This window comes from Marmota flaviventris, chromosome 10 (genome assembly GCF_047511675.1).
Source record: "Marmota flaviventris isolate mMarFla1 chromosome 10, mMarFla1.hap1, whole genome shotgun sequence".
In the NCBI taxonomy this organism is placed as follows: domain Eukaryota; kingdom Metazoa; phylum Chordata; class Mammalia; order Rodentia; family Sciuridae; genus Marmota; species Marmota flaviventris.
In genome coordinates, this window is record NC_092507.1 from 42,481,847 (window position 1) to 42,503,193 (window position 21,347).

At 49.3% G+C, this 21,347-nt stretch overlaps 1 protein-coding gene across 3 annotated transcripts in view; it reads right to left on the reverse strand.

Annotated features, from left to right (window-relative positions):
• Glis1 (GLIS family zinc finger 1) overlaps positions 1-21,347 on the reverse strand; it is a 195,086-nt gene that overhangs the window by 83,075 nt on the left and 90,664 nt on the right. The window lies entirely within an intron of this gene.

The following is a 21,347-nucleotide window of genomic DNA, read 5'->3' on the forward strand; positions in this document are numbered from 1 at the left end:
TGAACCAGACACTATTCTAACAGCAAGAAACGGGTGAGCAGAACAAACCCCTGGTGTCTTGGAGTTCACAGCCTGTCGTTCCTGATGCTTGCACCTCAATCCTTGCATGGTTGCTGCACCTGTGCCAGCATGGGGGGGGGGGGGGTCCCACGGGTACTCGCACATGTGTGCCAAGGAGGAGATGTGGTCCAACAGCACTACTGTCCCTGGTACCAAAGCCCCACCTGTGCTGCTTCCCAAATCACATTTCACAGCAAAGAGGTGGTGTGTGATCATTCCCCTCCACCCCACCCTCCATTCCCTGGCAACCTGTTGAATGCCCAACCTTGCCCACTACAGGTCTCTAGGAAGCCTAATTGAGGCAATAGATGTGACAGGCCTTGAAAAGCTACGCAAAGTGATACAAACGTCAGGCACAGTTGCTCTAAGCTCCTTCCCCTCTCTGGGCCTCTTTCTCATCTACAGATGAGGATGGTTAACCTGGAACTTCTTGGGCTTTCTACTCTGTCACCTCTGGGGGTGATGCAGAGGAGGTAAGGACATGGACTTGGTGACCTTTGGACCATAGTGTGACCCCCACCTCTGCCCGAAGCCCACAATGCCACTGGGCAAATCCCTGCATGTGGCTGACCCTCGGCTCCCCTGGGCAACAAGGGACAGTCACACCAGTTTCTCCAGGGACGCCGTGAGGTTTGGAAAGCAGAAGCGCACAAGCCCTGGCACAGTGCTGGCACCTACAGGTACGTGTGGAATGGAAAACATCCTTGAGGTTAAACTGCACTTCCAGACCTATAAGGTGCCCTACAGATGCAATAAAATTTTATCAAGGGGTCCAAGGGTTGTTCAGGCACTGTCAACGCTGAGCGAGATAAAGCATCAAGGTGAGAAAAAAAAGGGAAGACCATAACATAGCCAACCGCTTAAGCTAAGGACAAGGAGAGCAGCACCTAGATCAACACCCAGGGTCCCACTGCCCTCTGAAGGAGGTATGCATGCCAGTGTCCCCATTTGACAGAGGAGAAAACAAGCTCAGGGAAGAGACACTCTCACCCAAGCATTAGTATGCAGAGGAGACTGCCCTGCTCTCGAGGTCCCTGGCAGTCAAGGGGCTCGGGCAGTCTGTTGGGGGGCTCAGATGAGCATCTGCTCCACGCCGCCTTCCCGTCCTGCTGTGGGGAACGCTTGCTCCGCTGGCCTCGGCGGCTGCTCAGCCAGCCCCTCACAGGCTTATTTTTTAATAACTTGGTTGTTTTTTAATTAAGAAGAAATCCCTGGTAACAAATGTGAATGGCTGGAGTTAATGAGAGCAGGCTGCAGCTCGTTTCACTCCATCTCTGCTTGGCCGTCCTCGCCTTTTCCAAATGGTTTCTGCATGTGATTTTATTGTCCCATTGAGGCAAGCCTTGGGACGGGGCCTCAGAAAACTGTGGATAATTTTATGACCATTAATAGCATTTGGAGCAGAGCGCGCTTAATCATCACTTGGGGCTGCTCCGCCAGGGTCTTCCTCCAGAGTCCTGGGGGGGGGCGGGTGCAGTTCTGAGCCTTCCTTGAGGACACGTAGGAGCTGTGTGCAGGAAAGGAAGACTTTGGGCCCCGGGATGAGCAATGGGAGCCTTGAGTCTTCGAAGCCCTTACTTGGCCCCTGTCTATCCCAGGGTAGGGCCAGTACAGCCATTCTCCAGATGAGGAAAAGCCAAGGTTTGGACAGATTAGCTGCCTCGGTCCAGGCTCAGAGGTCTGTAAGAGGCAGGGCCACAACCCAAATCCAGACGTCTTAGATTTCAAGGTCCAGCTCTGTCCTGCTACCTCTCAATCAACTGATGAGTAACTATAGACCCCCAAACAAGCATCTCCAACTGGGACCCCAAGGAAGATCAGAGAGGTTAAGCAGTTTGCTAAGTACACACAGGGAGTTACAGGCTGAGTTGAGGTCAAACCCATCAACTCTGTGGGAAGAAACGGTCATTATCAGCTGTTTCCTGCTTGGAGACAGAGGTTTTTCTACAATAGATAAACAGGCTGGATTAGGGAGAGAGCCTCTCCGGTCACAATTTGGCACTGGTTGGTGCTCCAAGTCCATTCCAGCCCTTTTCTCTTGTACTGCCACAGAGCCCTGGAGGGAAGCTTTGACATCCCAACCTTGCAGAGGGACACTGAACACCAGAGCTGGCAAGTGGCCACCAAGGTCATATAGCCACTGCAGATCACAGGGCCCACAGAAAGGTCTCCCAAAGCCCATACCAGACTCTCGCCCAGGCTTCCTGCTTGCTTGAAGGCTGGAAGGTTAAACCAGGGGGCTGACGTGTGTCCCAGAGATGCTGTCACCACCACAAAGATATGGGTGCTGCCTAGCGCAGGGAGTCTGTCAGGAAAGACATGGGCGCCATCTCCCACTGCTGGAGTCTGGCCTCTCTGCTCCAAGGGCATAGCAAGGCCCAGATGGGGAGACCCCTTCCTGCCCACACTGTCTCCAGGGAGTGAGAGAGCCACACGGACTGCCCTGCTGCCCTGAGGAGGAAGTGGGGGTGCCCCGGGAAAGGGCTGGCACCCAGCAGCCTCATCTCCCTCTGTGCCACAGGGGGCCAAGAGTGGACTTCGGAGGTGGCTTTCCCTATGCAAATGAAGCTCCTCTTCACTGGAGACTGATGGGTCCCATGTTCATTTTTACAAGTTGGTAAGAAATCTTAGAACGTCAAGAGCTGGAACTGACTATCTATTTTATTAATAGATAAACTGAGGCTCCGAGCGAGCAGGTCACACAGCAAATCCACAGTGGAACCTGGACTGGCACTTCTGAAGTTAGGTAAGAATTTGGTCTACTTTCCTCATCAAGCCTCAGTCTTCTTATCTGTCAAATGGTACTGACACCTACCTTACAAGGTTATGGGAACAGGAGAGATAATAAATACAATGCCCTTGGCACGGTGCCTAGCTTACAGGAAGCACCCAGAAAGGAATGATGAGGACACTTTCTTCTATTTCTCCTCCAGCTTGGGGAAGGGAGGCAGGGCCTTGTTTGAGAAGCAGTCTATCCCCAGAAAGGTCAGACTCGGATGACCCTGAGGATAGACTGATGAGGACCAGCCTCCAAGATTTGAGGTTCACCAAATACAGGGCTGGGCAGTCTGGATGAGGTCACAGCCAGCAAATCTGAAGCAAATGGCTCCAGTTACACACCAGAGAGCTTTGCAAATTATCGTAATGAGTTGGCTGTAAAGTGGCACCACATATAAGGTGACTCCCCACAAGAATTTTAATTTATGCTGAAACCTGCCAAGTCTGTGTGAGTGGACATGGACACGTTCAGCAACTCAGGCCCAGACGTGCCACCCTGCAGCCTCAGCAGCACCCGCAGCCGGGTGGGGGAAGGCCTACGTGGTGCTGCCTTCTCCTTCACTAGCAGACTTCTAGTGCCTACCCAGTAGCAGGCTGGAAAAAGGCACTGCCCTTTACAGTTTACAGTAAAGGTTCCCAGCCATCACCCCGGAGCTTCATTACAACCCTCAGAAGTTGGCTAGGCAGGCTCAGAGGGGGAAAGTGACTTGCCCAAGCCCACAGAGCAAGTCAGTGAACTTTACCAGGCAAGACAAGAAACAACTGAGGCTCTGGGGGCCATTCAGCCCCTGCCACCACGACTCCACTCTGCTGTTGTACCATAAACAGCAGTCATGAGAAGTATGTAAAGGAGTGAGTGGGGCTGTGTTCCAATAAATCTTTATTTAGAAAAATAGATCTCTGGCTCTTGAGCTATTAATCTGCCAATCCTTGAACTTATGCAGCAGTTAGAGAGGGATTCAGAATTGGAGATGGTCATACTTTCCTGAGTCTGTAAAATGGGGAGAATTTTACAGGGTGGAGTCAATGACATGATAATCAATACTGCACACAGGGCCAGCTCTGCGGGGCATTTAATAAATTCAAGTACCTTCAGCCTGGCCCTGGGTGCCCCATAACCTGGGGTCCTTTCACCTGTGTGTCTCCTTACACTCCCATGATGCTTTGCAGCTCCTGTCAGGCCCCTGCCATCTGTTCAGGGGCCTGACCCTCTCACACTGTGGGCACTCAGAGCCCAGCTTCTCCTCCTGGCACATTCCCTGGGCTCTCACCTCCCTGACTGCACAGCACAGCTCCCAGAATCCCTTGTGGGGCTGCCACTCAGGGTGCACCTGTCCACCTGCACAGGCCTGGCAACTCACATGTATTCTGTCACTCCAGAGTTGGATTGGGACACTCAGTACTGCCACCCTGGTGCTTTTCAGTGCAGCTAAGGGCTCTCCTCCCTGCAAGTCTGTGACAGCCTTCAGGACAAGGACCTTGAGGCCCCAGGGCTACTGAACATCAGTATATCCTGAAATGTGGCTTTGCCCAACTTATTTCACACATGGAAGAGAAAACAGGGGCGCATCCCACTCTTACAGATCAGCAGGGTCACTAAGCCCAGGGCCCCACTGGGGACATCCCTCCACACAGTAAGACCCACAATAGAGGGTGTAGATATAGGGAGGATGGCTGGCTGGGTGGGCTGTTCCACGTTCACCTTCATGCCGACTCCATGCCAGATGCTGTGATTAGGGGAACTGGTCAACCTCTGGTCACACACACACACACACACACACACACACACACACACCTGGCCTAAAGCCCCAGTCTGCCATTCACTTTCTGGTGTTTGACTCTGGAATGAGTCACCTCACCTTTCTGCACCTCTGTTTCATTTGTAAAATGGAGATAAGAGTCGTAGCTGCAGAGGTGAGCTAAGCTATTGGGATTAAGTGAGATAATACACGTGGACTCCCTGGAATGGTGCTTGTTGCATTTGATACCTTGAAAAGGGTGTCTTTACAGGAAGGGAAACTAGGTCACAGCCTCCCTGGGGCGGGCCTGCTTTCTTGGGCTGTGTGCACCAGCAGCCATGAAAGGGCAGCTCCAGGCCAACCAGGTCTCACCAGCAGCCCTTCCCCAGGAGTCTGAGCATGGACTCTCTAGGCAGCGCACAGCAGGGCTGCAGTCCCCGCTGAGCCTCAGTTTCCCTCTGAGCAGTGCAAGTGCTGGGACTGGTCTTCCCGCATGTCAGGCTCTGACAAGTGGGACACAGAGATGACAGAGCATGGGACGCCGGGTGCTGCCCACCTCCCAGGCCCAGGGAGGGCCAGTGGCTCACCCAAGGACAACCCACAAAGGCAGAGTCAAGGTGCATTTAGCTCCCAAGGCCCTGTGTGCCCAACAGATGCTTTGCGGTACCCTTTTCCCCATTCAGGAGAACCAGGAAAGGGAACGGTCAGGCTTTTCTTCCAGCCACCTCAGCCCAGCAGGACAGGGCAGCCAAGGCCCACTTACTTGCTGAGCCACTTTGGAGTGTTCACAGCCATCAGGGGGCCTGTAACCTGGTCAGGGCCTCCAGAGCCGCAGCTCCTGATGGTCGAGGCCTCACGCCGGGTTTATGGCCGTCCACCGTCTCTTATCCCAGACCACCAGAATCCCATAAATTCCCCTTTAAAGCTAAGCTAGATTTACAGGGACTTGGGCCAATAAAACCTGAGCAGACTCACCTCAGGACAGCCCTGAGAAGAAACCGAGCGAGTCACCAGTTCCCTCCCAACCCAGGGCCAGGAAGTGCGGAGGCCAGGGCTGGTCACACGGGTTGGTGCAGACATGTGTAGACAAATAGGTAGAAGGTCAACTCTCCCCTCAAACTGTTACCAAATTAGCACATATTTGTGGAAGGAATAAGGAAGGAAGGGAGGGAGGGAGGGAGGAATGAACAGAAGGGGAGACAGAATGAACCTAGGCAGAAATTAGAAAGTATCTTCCATTAGGTTACCAGTTAGAGAGCCACAGCAGATGTTGTTCTTTCCCCTGAATCTATAGACATTTTTTATTTTTAAAAAGCCAGGGTAATAGGATAATATACATATTTTCTTGTCCTCTGCTTTTTTCACTTAATGCTATAGGATGAATATCAAAGTTGATGGAGTATCTATTATGTGCCAGACACAGTCCTAGGCTCTTCCCGTGCCAGTATTGCTAACCCTATTTTCCAGAGGAAGAGAAACAGGAAGAAGAAGGGGCATGGCCAAAATCATGCAGCTGGTAAATGGTAGAGACAGAATGCAAGGCCAGCTCTATCAGACTTGGAAGGCATGCTGACCTTGACATTGTTCCCCATCACTAAGGAACTTAGGATAGATATATCTTTATATCTATCTATCTATCTATTTATATCTATCTAGCTAGCTAGCTAGCTTTCCCAGAGTACTAGTCTATTCCAGCTGCTATAACAAAATACCATAGGCCTTGTGGTTAACCAATTGAATTTTATTTTCTCACATTTCTGGAAGCTAGAGATACAAGATCAAAGTATCAGCCAATTTGGTTTCTGGTGAGGGTTCTCTTCTTGGCTTGCAGAGGGCCACTTCTTCACTGTGTTCTCACATGGCCTTTCCTTGGGGCATGAGCACTGAGAGAGAGGGAGGGAGCATACTGGTCTCTTGTTTTGAGTTTACTAGTCCTATTGGATCAGGGCCCCACCCTATGACTACGTTCAACCTTAATACTTCTTTACACCAAATATAGCCAGACATCTTAATATCACATTTCCTAGCATCCAGAATAGTAATCCAATAAATTCTGCTCATTATAAATTACTCAATCTCAGATATTCAAAGTAGAGCAAGACAGGTTAGTCTGATATGAGCTGATTCGCTACAGTCAGATGCACAAAGCCCTTTCTTTCTTTTTTTTTAAACATTTTATTATATTTTTAGGTGTAGATGGACACAACACAATGCCTTTATTTTTATGTGGTGCTGAGGATTGATCCTGGGTCCCGCCCATGCTCAGCGAGTGCTCTACCACTGAGCCACAATCCCAGCCCCACACAGCCCTTTCTAACAAATAATTTTAATGACTATATTAAGTCTTCTATTTTATAGTTGTTGTACATATTTTATTTATCTTTCAACATTGGATTAAGATTGTCTAGAAAAGTGAAAAACTAGAAAACACATAATGAACGTCTGTACGGACCTGTCTTACTGTTCATCCACACTGATAGCCTTAAGATAATCACCTAGACACAGAATTGCTGTCAAGGGATATGCAGAATTTTTAAAAATTTCCTACCTACCACTCAAACTGCATGCACCTCTGAAAGGACAGTGTTGCCTTATTCTGCATATTCTGCATATTCCCTCCCCCCTCTCTGGATTGAACCCAGGGGCATTTTACCACTGAGCTATTTCCCCAGCCCATTTTATTTTTAATTTTGAGACAGGGTCTCACTAAGTTGCCCATGCTGGCCTTGAACTTGCAATGCTCCTGCCTTAGCATCTGGAGTCTCTGGGATTACAGGTGTGCACCAGCCCGGCTGCTGTAATAATTAGAAAAGAATTTTATAATAGAAAAGAATAGGAGATAGCCCATATATCCAATAATAGAATGATTGAGTAAGCTATAGCTAAGTAACAAACTATACAGACATTAATTAAACATGAGGCAGTAAAACCCCATCATGCTCTAAATATGGTCCCTAAACTTGACTCACTTAAAAATACAGAGATGTGTTCTTATGCAGTGAATTAAAAATGGTATTTTTTCCTGGGGTTTTCCAGTTCATGTGTGGGGAAGCGTTTTTATTAGAAAAGCCCACTGTCACCACATCCACTCCACCCGGGAACTGAGAAGGTCTCCAGGGGTCAGGAGGCAGGCACTTCTGAAACCCATCCATTCCCCAGGTCCAACCTCCAGAGAAGAGCTAGATGGAGGGCGGGAGCAACTGTCCACGGCCAGCCGTGTGTGACAGGAACTGGTCTCGTTACAAGGGATCTCATCATGAATTTTACTGGATTTACTAAAGATCTTCATTATAAGAGAAAATATTTGTAGGAATGATGTTGAAGGAAGAGATTGAACAAGGGCAAGAGGAAGGCAACGAGGCTGCAAGGAAGCTGAGCTGGATCTGCGGGACCTTGGGGAGGCAGAGGGAGGATGCGGGGGTCCCTTCTGCTGCAGCAGGGAGCCGCACTGGGAGAGCAGGGAGCCCTGGAATCCTGTCTGTCTGGGCTGAAAAAAGGCTTTGGAAGGAAGAGCGGCTGCAAAGAGGCTGGTGGCTTTCAGAGAGGAGTGTTTCTTCAACTCTCTCCAGGGCTCTTTTGGACTGAGGGACCCGTCCTGTCTCCCGATGGCAGTGGTGGCAGCAAGACCCAATCAGTTTTAGAATTGTTGTCACACACACAAGTGAGTTTTGTGGCACATATATTTTAAAATAAAAATTTAAAACTCTCTATTTACATATATCAAAATATTTCTTCCTGTTTTAAAAATGAACAAATAATTCTTGAGACTAAATCAAAGATAGAGTGATGCTAGACACGGGCCCCAACTAGCCTGGCAGCAAGCACCCTCCAGGCATCTGGTCTGGGTGCAGGTGCCCGTTCCTCCCAGCCCATCCATCACAAGCAATTCCAGGGCAGGGACAGAGTGGGGCACTCCCAGATGCCATGCCAAGGGCCCCCTGTCCTCTTCCCCTTGAGGGCTGATCAAGGGGAACAGCCTCAGAGGAGACAGGAGCATTCAGCTGGCAGAGAGATGCACTGTCCAGGGCCTCCCAAGACTCAGGGCTGCAGGAGCCAGTGTCCCCTCCCTCCTCTGCACGCCACAGCCTCCAGCTCCTTCCCTAAGAGAGGCTGCACCTATGCCAACGGAGGAGATGGGCAGTGTCTCTCCATGGGCAGCAGAGACTCCAGGTTGGGAGGGGGCAAAGTAAGGGCCTAAGGAAAGAAAATTTTCTCCTGGCAGAAGAAAATATTGCATGTATTTAGCATATTTCAGTATCTCTCTGGGGTGGGGAAGGGGTGGTCTAGCCAATAAGCCTGATGTCCCTTAAAGTCCTCAGATACTATGTCTTATCATACCAAAGGATCCCAATTCCAAAATTCAAGGGTTGGCATTTCTGTGCATCTGGGATTCTAAAACTCTTTCTCCCTCTTAGATGAGGACATTTTATGAAGCTAAGCATTTCAATTTCTATGGCTCTAAGATTCAGTGACGGCATGGATCAGGCACGAGGACATTCTCTGATCCTGAGGTTGTAAAATTCCATGCGACTCGGATCCAACGGCTGCCATTTCTAATCGGCCCTGGAGTCCCCATCATCAGCCCCTGCCTGGCCCCAGTCACCAGGAGAACAGGGATGTTCAACAAAAACTGTTTATTTTTATCCAAGTTCAAGAAAGTATTGGGATGACAAGAAATCTAGAGGAAATGGCTGTTGAAATCTATAAAAATTTCTCGAAAACAAACATATTCTACCTGCATTTTTTCAGCAAGAACAGGACCATAAATGTTAATGTCAGATATAGATTTATGATTTCACGTCTGGCCTTTTTTTTTTTTTAATCCTCTCCCCTTAAATCAAGCTAATAAGTTAACTTCTATGCCCATGTTGGCTTTTCCCCCAAATGATGAAATGTTCCTTCAAACCAATGGAAAAACTTGAAGCCCAAAAGGCAAGTATCCAGCAACAGGATGGCGGAGGGGGACTGCCCAGTCCAGACTGCCTGGGGTGGGGGCCTCACGAGGCGGCATCTAAACCCCCTCCCTCCGTCTCTGTGGGAGGGATCTGAGAGTTCTAGTCCCTGGCAGGAGTTTCCGACTTTACCATGCAGGAGAGCAATATGCATTCTGTATAAACCAGGCTTGCATTCTGAATTCTGATCTTTTTCCTGGCCAGTGGTGTGCCCTAAGACAGTGGTAGGTCCCAGCGCCCTCCATCAGCGGAGGAGACGATCAAGGCTCCGTGGGGGCAGCGCTCCTCAGCCCCGCATTTACTAGGGACCAATCGTAAGTACATTTTCCACTGAAGATATTCTCAACTTTTGGAGGGCTTTATCCCCATGACCCTATGGATGAAAGGTGGAGCACTGCAGGCGCCCGGGGCCTGCAGGAAGCCTCTGCACCTGTAGGAAAGGGCACCATGCAGAGCAGGCAGTGGGAAGGGTTCCCTGTGCTGCAGAGATGCAGAATTTCTACACCCATGGAAAAGGTGATTTGTTCCACAGAGAGGCCAGAAAGGCTGGCGACGCCACAGCCTTGGCTTATGAAAATCCCCACCCCAGATCTGACTCCCAGGGCCCCTCCTCTGGGAAGCTGTCCCTGACCAGCCCTCCTCCGCTTCCCTCCCCAGGGCTCCTGTAGGCACCCTCAGACTCCACTGCAGCAGGGTGCCCCCCAGGGGCACACTGGATATCACTGAGACTCTGGTGGTCACATGACTGGGAACCACTGACATTTAGTGGGGAGGGGCCAAAACTCACTGCTGCCAAGGGTGAGTCAATCCAACACTAACTTTTTAATATCTTGCCAGATATTCAAAATATCTGTAAACAAGCATCCTGGTCATCTAGGCCTAGAACATAGGTCCATTTTACACATAAACACAAAGTACTTTTTTCATGCTCTTGACATACACAAAATTTTCCAGGCATGGAAGAACTACCATGTAAATTAGGGAAAGACTGTACTGTGCTTTGTTTGGACGTTGACCAAGGGTTGTTCACCATTTCAGAGTACCACGTCACCCGGGGCCTCTCTGCCCGTGACACTCGGGCACCCCTCAGGCTGGGGGATGCCTGCACAGGTGCGAATACCTGATGACTTCACCCCACCTTCTGGCACATTCATGTTGAGCACGGACACGTGGAATCACACATGACTCAGGAGTGAGCTTCATTTCTCCTTTTATATTACAATTAAAACATTATGTGGAATTTTCCTGAGTGACGGTGCAGAGGAGGCTACATTACGGTTGGATTTCGCGTCAGGAGTGTAAAGGAAGCAGAACAAAGAGGGCCCTGTTAGATAAAGGACACGCTGCAGAGGACCCCTGGCCCCGGTCAGCTCCTCATTCTCCAGAGGAGGAAAGCCAGGCCTCCCCCACGGTACTGAGCAAGTGCGCCAGGGTCAGGGTTGGCCCAGGTGTGTGCACCGCCACCGCACAGGCCTCTCGAAGGGCAGGATTTCTTAGAATCTCAGGGTCTGTTTCTAGGTTCAGTGACAGGGTCTTGAAGTCAGAGGGACCCATAGGAAGGCAGGCACACAGTCCCCATGCAGGCTGCCCAGCAGGGTGACTTGGCATGAGGCGGGGTGGGCGGGTGTCAGGCTGACTCCAGGAACCACAGAGGAGGGGGTCTCAGCAGGTGGTTTGGCAGGTACGGTCTCTGGACACTGATGAGACCAAGCTCATGTCTGCCCCCTGCCTCCTAGCAGACCTCCCTTTCTCAGCCCCCACCCCCGCCTCAGCCCCCAACACCACCCCTCCTCCCAACCTCACCAACCCTCTCACTTCAAGCCACCATCCTCGGGCTGGGGTTGTGGCTCAGCGGTAGAGCGCTCGCCTAGCATGCGTGGGGCCCTGGGTTCAATCCTCAGCACCACATAAGAATAAATGAATGGAATAAAGGTATTGTGTCCAACTATAACTAAAAAAAAAAAAAAAAAAACCACCATCCTCCACCTGGCCAAGCTTGTCCCCTCCCCCACCACAGCCAGGGTTATCTGGCAAAAATCTGGCCGTGGTTCCCCCTGCTCCTAACCCTCTGTGGCTCCCACTGCCCTCGAGATAACCTGGTGACAAAGAAGACCCTGGCCTTCCAGTGGCTCCCACTGCTCCATCCCGTTGACTCCGGCTCACTGCCCAGGCATCCCCCATGCCCGACTGCGCACACTGCCCAGACCTGCCCTGTTCTTTCTCCCAGCTTGCCCTCAGTGGTTCCCACACCCAGTGTGCCCTCGACACCACCTCTGTGCCACACGGCCCTGTGTGCACTCCCTCTCTGTGCTCTGCCTGCACTGTGTAGCAGTGGCTCTCGTAGAAGTGCATCAAATGCCAGCTTGGAAAACAAAACATGACACTCAGGCACCCCTCAGGAAGAGCTGGGGTCCCTAAAGGGACAAATGGCTTTGTGATGTCTCAAGATTCTTACATCAGCTCTGCAGACAGAGGCCACATCAACCTCACTGAAGAGATGAGGAAACTGAGTCTGAGAGGTGATGAGCCAGGTCTGTCTGGAACAAAGCTCTGCTGGGCTGCCAGGTCACTGTCCTCCAGGACGGAGCCCGTCACACTCATACCAATGACCTCATCAGCCTTTGCTGAGGCTGGAGGCTGGGGCCAGCTCAGAGACCCAGCATCTCTTCTTCAGATGAGCCTGATGTCACAGGGTGCTCCACCTTCACCACGCATCTGGTCAGAGGAGAAGGTAAACAGAAAATAGAAAGAGGGCCACCCAGGCTCAGGGTGCCACTTCCCCGAGGCTGGCCTGATTTCTTCTCACCCTCTTGCTGCCGTGCATGCCGGCTGAGCTGTGGCAGTTGGCTGCCAAGTGTGGGGACCCCATCGGCTGCCCAACCGTGAATGAGCACAGTGTTTGGGACCAGTCAACAAGATGGATGTTGTTTCGATTCGGTTCCATGCACCGTAAACATTCTGCAGCCGACGCAGCTCCAGGTGGCTCACTGGCTCTTGCTGGCAGCTGGGCCAGCCTGCAAAGGCCCATTAACATGGACATAAACAAGGAGGGCTGGGGAATGGAAGGCAGGGCACACGGCCCCGTGCCACTTTCAGAGACAAGAACACAACTGGAGCAGAAATCCGGGAGCCAGCCTGGAGACGGAGGCAGCCACCAGAGACTGAGCAGGGTCCAGCCTGGTTCTATTCCAGCTCTTGATGCTGAGCCGACAGCTGAGTCTCACATCTCATCCAGGCCTCGGCTTCCTCCTCTGGAGAAACAGGAATGGGTTCCATGCCCAAATAAATTATTTACGAATGAGTTAACACGGGACCAGCAGCTGTTTGAGGACAAGGACTAGATCTGATCCATTTTGGCCCCGTGGTGAAGCACAGGGGCTTTAGAGACAGACAACCTGATCTGGAATCTGAACACTGCCATTCACCTGCTGTGTAGTCATGGCCAGGTAACCTAACTTCTCTGAGCCCTCACCCGTAAAATGCAGAGCATACTTGTTGCTTACTGAGAGGACCTTAGTCCTCTCAGGACTTACTGAGAGGATCGAATGAGACAATGCTGCCAAAAGGCACTTAATTTGGGGCCTGGCATGTAAGCAACAGAGGGATGTCACTATTTGGGACCTCAGCGGCTCATCTAGCCAACTGGGATCAGGCTCTCAGGAGGACGCAGGTTGGCCAAGGCTGGGGGATGGCCAGGTCTTCTGGGATCTCCCTCCTGGTCTAAGACCATCTTTGGATCCCTGTCCAAGCACTCAGCCTGCCTGGCGCCCCTGTGGGCCTCTCAGCTGGGTCCCAGACATCAAGCCCCAGGCCCATGCAGGAGGCAGTTCAACTTGATGAACACTGATTCTCCAAGAGCCAGCTGGCCAAGAACCAATGTGTCAAATGACCAATTCATCAAAAGCCAATTAGCCACAAATTACTTTGCCAAATGGCCACATTCCCAAAATTTCCAAATAAACAGTTACCCCAAACTTGTTTATTTTAACCATTTATAAAGATGACAATAATTTATGTTAGAGGAGATGCTTTGAGTTTTAGTTAATAAGTTTTCATTTGGGGTTCAGAGTATGTTAAAAAATATTAAATTGGTCAGAAATCTAGGATTATGGGTTGGTTTGGTCTTCTTATTTAGTATTTACTCTCAGTTCATTTCATTAGATTCAGTAACCAAATGTCGATGTTTCACATAGGAAAGCTCAAAGGTTCACCATGCACTAGGTTGAATGGTGGCCCCTAAAAGATATGCCCAAGTCAAGTCTCTGGAACATGTGAATGTGACCTTCTTGGGAAAAATTATCTTTGAAGATATAATAAGGTTAAGGATTTTAAGACAAGATCATCCTGGACTGTCCTGTTGGGCCCTAAATCCAATGAGAAGCATCCTGAGAAGAGACACACAGGCAGAAAAGTGACCAAGAGGCAGCAGGGTCCTGCTGATAACCTTGGTTTCAACTCTTGACCTGTAAACTGTGAGAGAATAAATACCTGTTGTTTAAAATTTTCCCATCATTTTAAATGACCAGGTTTGTGGTAATTTGTTATAGCAGCCTCAGGAAACTAATACACACTTCTTTTTAAAAATCATTATTTTAAACCATTTTCTGTCTTGCCAATTCTTATCTCCTTTAAAAGGATGCTTTTACTAATTACTTAAAAAAAAAAAAACTTATTAACCTTGGCTTGTTTATTTCTACCAATTAACATGCAACTGTGATATGGATATGCATGCTCCTTCTTAGCTCATAACTTTATCCTGCTTTTAAAGGACTTTTTATGACTTACAACTAACTTTTAAAATTCTTTCTTTAAAAGAAATTTCATATTAACGGCTAATTAGTAGCCATCTTATATCTGCTCTTTAAAAATAGGAACAAATCAAATTGAGCAATGTATAAAGATGATAATACACCATACTAATACACTAGTGTGGTTAGTTCAGAGTGTAAGAGGATCTAAATCAATACACACAATTCGCTGAATCTGAAGAATAAAGAAGAACAGCCATACAATTGGCTAAGCAGATGCAATGGAAACACAGCCATTCATGATGAAAATCTAGGCCGACTAGAAATAGAAAAGGATTTCCTCAATGAAGTATATCAATGACTACAGCTAACATCATGCTTAACAGTCAAAGACTAAATGATTTTCCCTAATATTGGGAAGAAGCAAGAATTCCACACTCTCCTCTCCTATTCAACACTGAGGTCCTGGCTAGTGAAGAGGGGAAGGAAAGAGAAAAACACAAAGGTGGGTGTTATGGTTTAGATGTGAGCTGTCCTCCAAAAGCTCCTGTAAAAGACAATGCAAGAAAGTTTAGAGGAGAAATGACTGGATTATAAGAGTCCTGACCTAATCAGTGCATGAATCTGCTGATAGGGATTACTGGGTGATAACTGCAGGCAGGTAGGTGTGGTTGGAGGAAGTGGGTCATTAGGGGGCATGCCTTTGGGGTTTATATTTTGAATCTCAGAGTCAGTCTCTCTCTCTCTCTCTCTCTCTCTCACCCCCCCCCTTCCAGGTGCCAAGTTCCCAGCTGCTTTCCTCCACTACGCAATCCTGCCATGATGATCTGCCTCACCTCCACTCCTAAGGAATGGAACCAGTTGTCTATGGACTGAGACCTCTAAAATTGTGAGCCCCCAAATAAACTTTCCTCCTTACTCTTGTCAGGCCTTTTTGGTCACAGTGGCAAAAAGCTGACTAAAACAGTGGGAAAGAAGAAGCATAATGCCTGAACCTTGGATGACATGAAAAAACCTTAATGAACCTCCCACAACAAACAAAAATAAATAAAAAGAATAAATGAGCTTAGTAATGTCACAGAATACAAAGTCAACTTGCAAAAATTAATTGTAATTCTATATGCTATAGGAAATAATGGGGAAATCAAATTTAAAAGCAATACCACATAGAACAAGCACCAAAAAAAACATAAAAATGCTTAGGAGTAAAATTAACAAACATTGCATAAGATATTTTCACAGAAAAAATATTAATGGCCGCTGAGATACAGTAAAGACCTAAGACCTAAATACATGGGGAGAGATAAGATTTAGAATTGTTAAAATGTCAAATATTCAAATTGGCCTATAAATTTAATGCCATCTCAATCAAAATCCTGGCAAATTTTTGGTAAAACCTGAAAGGTTGAGATATACATCTATATTTCTTATTGAATTTCGGGTCCAACACGATAGTCCAGGATTATCTCCTCATATGTATATGACCTAAAATAGTCAGAATAATACTGAAGATTAAGAACAAAGTTTGACGACTAGAACTATGTATAAAGCTACAGTCATCAAGACAGTGTAGTGTTGGCATAAGAATCCACATACAAATGAATGGAAAAAATGAAAAGTCTAAAATATCTACAAATAAAATCCACACTTACATATGACTTTTCATAAAGTATCAAGGTGAACCAATGAAGAAAAGAAGTCTTTTTCAACACACAGTGCTAGAAAAACTAGATAACTGTATGTGAAAAATGAACTCAACCCCTACCTCACACCATGCACAAAACTTAATTCACAATGCACCACTCATCTTAAAGCTAAACCCATAAAACTTGAAAACTGCACACCCTGGGACAGGCAAAGTGTTCTTAGAACACACACAAAAAAAAACAGGAAGCATTTAAAAAGTTGGTAAATTGAACCTGGATCAAAATTAAAAGGCTTTGTTCTCTGAAAACCACCATTTAGAAAATGGAAAGCCTTAACAGAGAATGGGAGAAATATTCTATCTATCTGTCTATCTATCTATACTTGTATCCAGAATATATAAAGAACCCTTACAATTGAATAATTAAAGGATAAACATACGTTAGGTATGATGATAGACATATGTAAACTCAGCTACTTGGGAGGCTGAGGCAGGAAAATTGCAAGCTCAAGGCCAGTCTGGGCAACTTAGCAAGGCCCTAGGCAAATTAGTGAGATGCTACCTCAATATTTAAAAAATAAAAAATAAAAAGGGATAGAAATACAGCTCAGTGGTAGAGCATCCCTGGGTTCAATCCCCAGTATCAAGGTGGGGGAAAAAAGATAACCCAATCAAAACATGGACAAAAGACTTGAAGAGACACTTCTCAAAAGAAGACACTGTACACATGCCAATATGCACATGAAAGGTGCACAGATGCTTCGCATCTTTAGTCATCAGGGAAATTAGAATAAAATCCAGGGCGATGGCAATGCCAGCCCACTTGGCTGTTCATCATGGGATGCCCACTGAAGGGCTGATGCCTACTCTGTCATGAAGGGCTTTATTCTTGATGGTCAGTTCCAAGAGAAAACAAACCACAAGTCTAGCTGTTGGCAGCTCCAGGCCTGGTTGGCAAACCTTGGCTTCATTGACCACTGCTTTTTCTTGCTCTGAGCAGGAGGGAGTCAGAAAATAACTCTTCAAGGAGAAGACTCTTGAGCGAACTCCTGAAAGATGATTTGCCAGAAGACACATCAGAAAGACCAGCAAAAGTGCAAGGCCAGCCTCCAGACATGCAATCGTGGAATGTACTGAGGGCTCTGGGTACTTCAGCCCTGAGATGGGGAAGGGGAAGTTCATGAAGTAAGAGGAGGAGGGCTGAGTGGGTGGGGTCTGGGGGCCACATCAGTAACCTTGGACTTCAGCCTCTATCATGATGGAGTCAGATTCCATCACCTGGCCTGGACTGGACCAAATCCCAATAAGCAAACAATACCCATCCATTCATTCTTCATTTATTCAAGTATTCATTCAACACAGACTGTTCTCTGCTGTTGACATTCTTGTCTCCCCATCCTAGATGGAATCTCCTGTTCCCAGTCCTGTCGTGTGCCAGGAACTAGGTGTGATGCTAAAACAAGATAAATTTTTTTAATGTTTCTCCATTTTGCGGATGAGGAAATGAGAGGCTCAGAGAAGAAAGAGAGTTAAATCCAGGCCTGTCAAATTCCCAAACTCCTGTTCAGTTGGATCCATCCATCTGTGCTGAAACAGGGCGATGTGCAGGCTGAGGGCACATGGTGGCTACAGGGCCACAGAGAAGTTCACATCAGCCTGCCAGGGACGGCTTCTCCCATCAGAGGCAGAAATGCTTTCCCCAACAGGGGTCCAGTCCAGTGACCTTGGAGGAGCAGCAACTCGGTCTCACTGACCGGCTTCTCCAGCAGCTCTCGACAATGGCTGCACTATCCCTTTGCCTCCTGGCAGAACCACAGGGCACAGAGTGGGGGCTGCTCTGGGAATGGCAATGGAGCGGGCATGGCTGGGCACCAAGATTCCTGCCTCCTTTGCTCCAAGCCTACACCTCTTTGGCATGACCAGACCCTGGCCAAACACTGAAGTTCCCATTACCGTGAGCTAGTGGGGCCATTAATCCAGTTAGAGGCAAGTCAAATAAACAAACAGCAGACAACCATCACTTCCCCAGGGGCTGCCTCCCCTGCCCTGCCCCAGAGCTCCTGCCAAGTCTGTCCTCAACAGCCGCATCCTTGGCTCTGCACACTGGCCCCTTGACCTGGCTCTGCTGCAAAGCCCCTCCTGTGGCCCTCGTGCCCCAGGGCGGATGCACCCCAGCCTCTGTCCAGAGACCTCTGAGCTGGCTGGGGAGGCCTTCCCTGATCACCCCGGGGAATCTCACAACCACACCTTCCGGTCCTACCATCCAATAGCACTCATCGTTATTTAAGAGCATCTCGTTTCTTTGGTGACATTTTTGTTTTCTGCTCTCTGAGAACAGGGACTTGGTCAATTTTGATCACTACCCAGTTCCAAGAACTCATCACAGCGATTCAACAAGTACCTGTCACATGCACAACTTCTGGGAGGCCCATCGTAAGTGATGCCGACTGTGTATCCTCCCTGAACATATTTGCTCTCCCCTCAGAGGCACAATCCCTTGTCATCTCTCTCCCTTGAGCCCAATGGCAGGACCACGGCTGCTACACCCTGCATCCTCACCTAATCACGACCGGCCAGCCTGAGAATTAATACATCTTCACTAAATAGTCTGTGGATGCAGTTCAGCTCCCCGCCTGCGCTGTGTAAGGGCTTTGTGAACTGTCGAGTGCTGTGCGCACACACACATGCACTTTGGGGGCCTGCTGCCCTAATCCTGGGTCCCACAGCCAGAGCTGCACACTGGGACTGCGCAGCCCCCTGGAACAACTCATTACCTGAGTGGCCTGGGAGGCTGAGGTTAAAAAAACCAAAGAGTGGAGCCCTCCGCAGTCCTGGGAGGGGGAGGGAGGAGTGGGCCGCCCGCACATGTGAGCAGCAGATGGCCAGCCCGGCCGATGGGGAGGTTTCCATTTCAGTGACAATTCATTTTCAGTAATTATCCCTCTCTCCTTTAAAGTCACCTAAGGCAGCCCTCGTGGGCACAGCAGACCTCTTCCCTGGGCGAACTTTCAAGTTATTTGCACTTGAGGAGATGCGTAGAATTCAAAGCAGATGTGCCAAATTGAGCCTCCTGCTTGCTGCTCCATCTCCAGTTTTTTTTCCCCCCACCGGCCCACTGTAAATGTTTTTAAAATGGGACCCCAGTACTAGACATGTCAAACAGCTGAATTCAAGGTAGAGGGGGCTGCCAGCAGGGAAGACAGATGAAATTTAAAATCCCTTTCGACAGATTAACTAGAGACACTTTGAAGCCATAAATCATGCAGACAGTCTAGAAGAAGCTAATAATGGATTTGGGGTTTGTTCGTATTTATTATCTCGAAGAGATAGCAGAATACAGGGCCAATACGCCTGGCTGTGGTAAATCCACTAGGGACTTCCTGAAGCTGAGTGTCCACTAGAGAAGAGGTAGAGCAGGGAGAGAGGAGGAAGAACACAGGAAAGAGCGTTAACTACGTACCAGCTATGAGCTGGGCAGGGCTTGCTTTGTGTAAGCCACAATGCCAGATGTGTGAAGACAACATTGTGCCCATTTGACTCCAAGATGCTCCAAGATGATTCATTCCTGGCTGGAACCCCATCTCCTGACTCCAAAGCCCTTGCTTTTCCCACCCAACAGGGTACAAGAAAAGAGGAACCACCGAGGACACAGGAGATCTGGGAAAGTGACCTATACACTGTCCACCTCCAGGCCTTTAGCTAGGCTGGACCCCCTTCTGTGATCATTTCTTAAAGTATGCTCCTGCCAGCACCTGGCCTGGGTCTCCACTATCAAGAGCATGCCCTCAAGGACAGCGTGGCCGTGCTTGTTGTACTGATCCCCAGACAGCCTGCCTGAAGTAAGTGTGACTTCCCCCATCCCTGTATTCTCCCATGGCCACACAGGAGGTGCCCAGTGCTGTGATTTAATGGAATTCCCCAGCGCCCTGGCGCCCTGAACACCAGCATCACATCTACCCAGGGCAGGTGGGTACCAGGGGAGAGAGTGGGTGTTTACCGAGCACCCCGCTGATTCATTCCACATACATTTCTGAGCTCTCACTCTGCACCAGCACCATGGACAGAATCGTGGGGCGGCCACGGCACCCACACCTGAGTGCCAGGCACCTGTGTGCTATGAGCCCTTGGACAGGGTTGGGGGGATGGTCACCCCCACCCGACAGACAAGAAATCTGGGGCTCAGAAGGTGAAGTAACTTGGCCAGGACCGAGTGGGCTGTGCACCTGGCCTGCCCTCTGCTACCACAGGACCCCTGCTCCTCACCCAGCAGGTGTTAGCCTAGTCTCCACGTGCTGAGCGTCAGATCTAAGACCTGGTACAAAACACAAGGTGGAGACAGGGCGGACGATGACCAAGGCTCCAATATTGGGACAGAAAACAATACCCTGAGAGGTCAGAAGGGGCAGCCATCGGGGAGGCTCCCAGATAGAGGCCAGGATCCTGGCTCTGTCTGTTTTCACTTCTCAGTGGCTTCCAGGGACAGGAGTGAGTCCCAAACTCTCCAGCACATCAGAATCACCTGGGGAACTTTTGAAATTATAGCTGGTCCCTGCCATGGACATCACACCAGAAGCTGGGGGAATAGGGGCTGGGTGACAGTGCTTCTGTGGATGCTCCAGAGGACCCCACTGCAGCCAGGCTCTGCCAGCACTACCTAGGTCTGGCCACCACCACACTCCCAAATAAGGTCACCTTCATTCAAGGTCCTGCATAACTTGACTCTAAAGCATTATGTACACACCCTGTGAACACACGCCATTCGGTCATACGGTCTGGGCCTGACAGCTATGTGCCATTTCTCTAATACGCTCCACCCCCACCCCCAGACCACCCCCTCCTTGCACTGCCTCCTGCCCACTTCAACTGGTGAACTCCCACTTACCCCTTCAAAGCCCAGGTCGAACGCTTCCTCCCTGCAGCCCACCCTCCATCTCCACCTTGCAACTCCAGGAAAAGACCCCCCAGGAACAGTTACCCCACTGTAGCAGTGTGGAGTTAGCTGTCGGTGGTCCCAGCTGTCCCACCTCCGGACTGTCAGCTTCCCGAGGCTTCTCTCTGGTCACCCCCAGCCTCACTGCCTGACTTAGCTAGTGCGGCTCACACTGGCGCCTGAGGAATGATCGAGGCAAAGAAGCAGCTTTCAGAGCAGTGGCCCAAGGATGGGAGGGGGAAGGAGCACGCTGGCCCTTCTCCATTCCCCAGCAGCCTCTTCCCACATCGAAAACCCAGCGAGCCTGCACCTGCCGCTGGCCTTTCACAGGCTGTTCCCGCTGCCCCCATGCGGGCCAGTTCAGGGGTGGCTTCTTGGGATCACACTTCCTGCAGAGGTCCTGTGTGCTCAGGTTTTCTTCTTAGCATGTAACTACTTCCATGGTTTACATTTGCTCCTTGTCTCTCTGCCCCTTGAACACAAGCTCCATGAGGG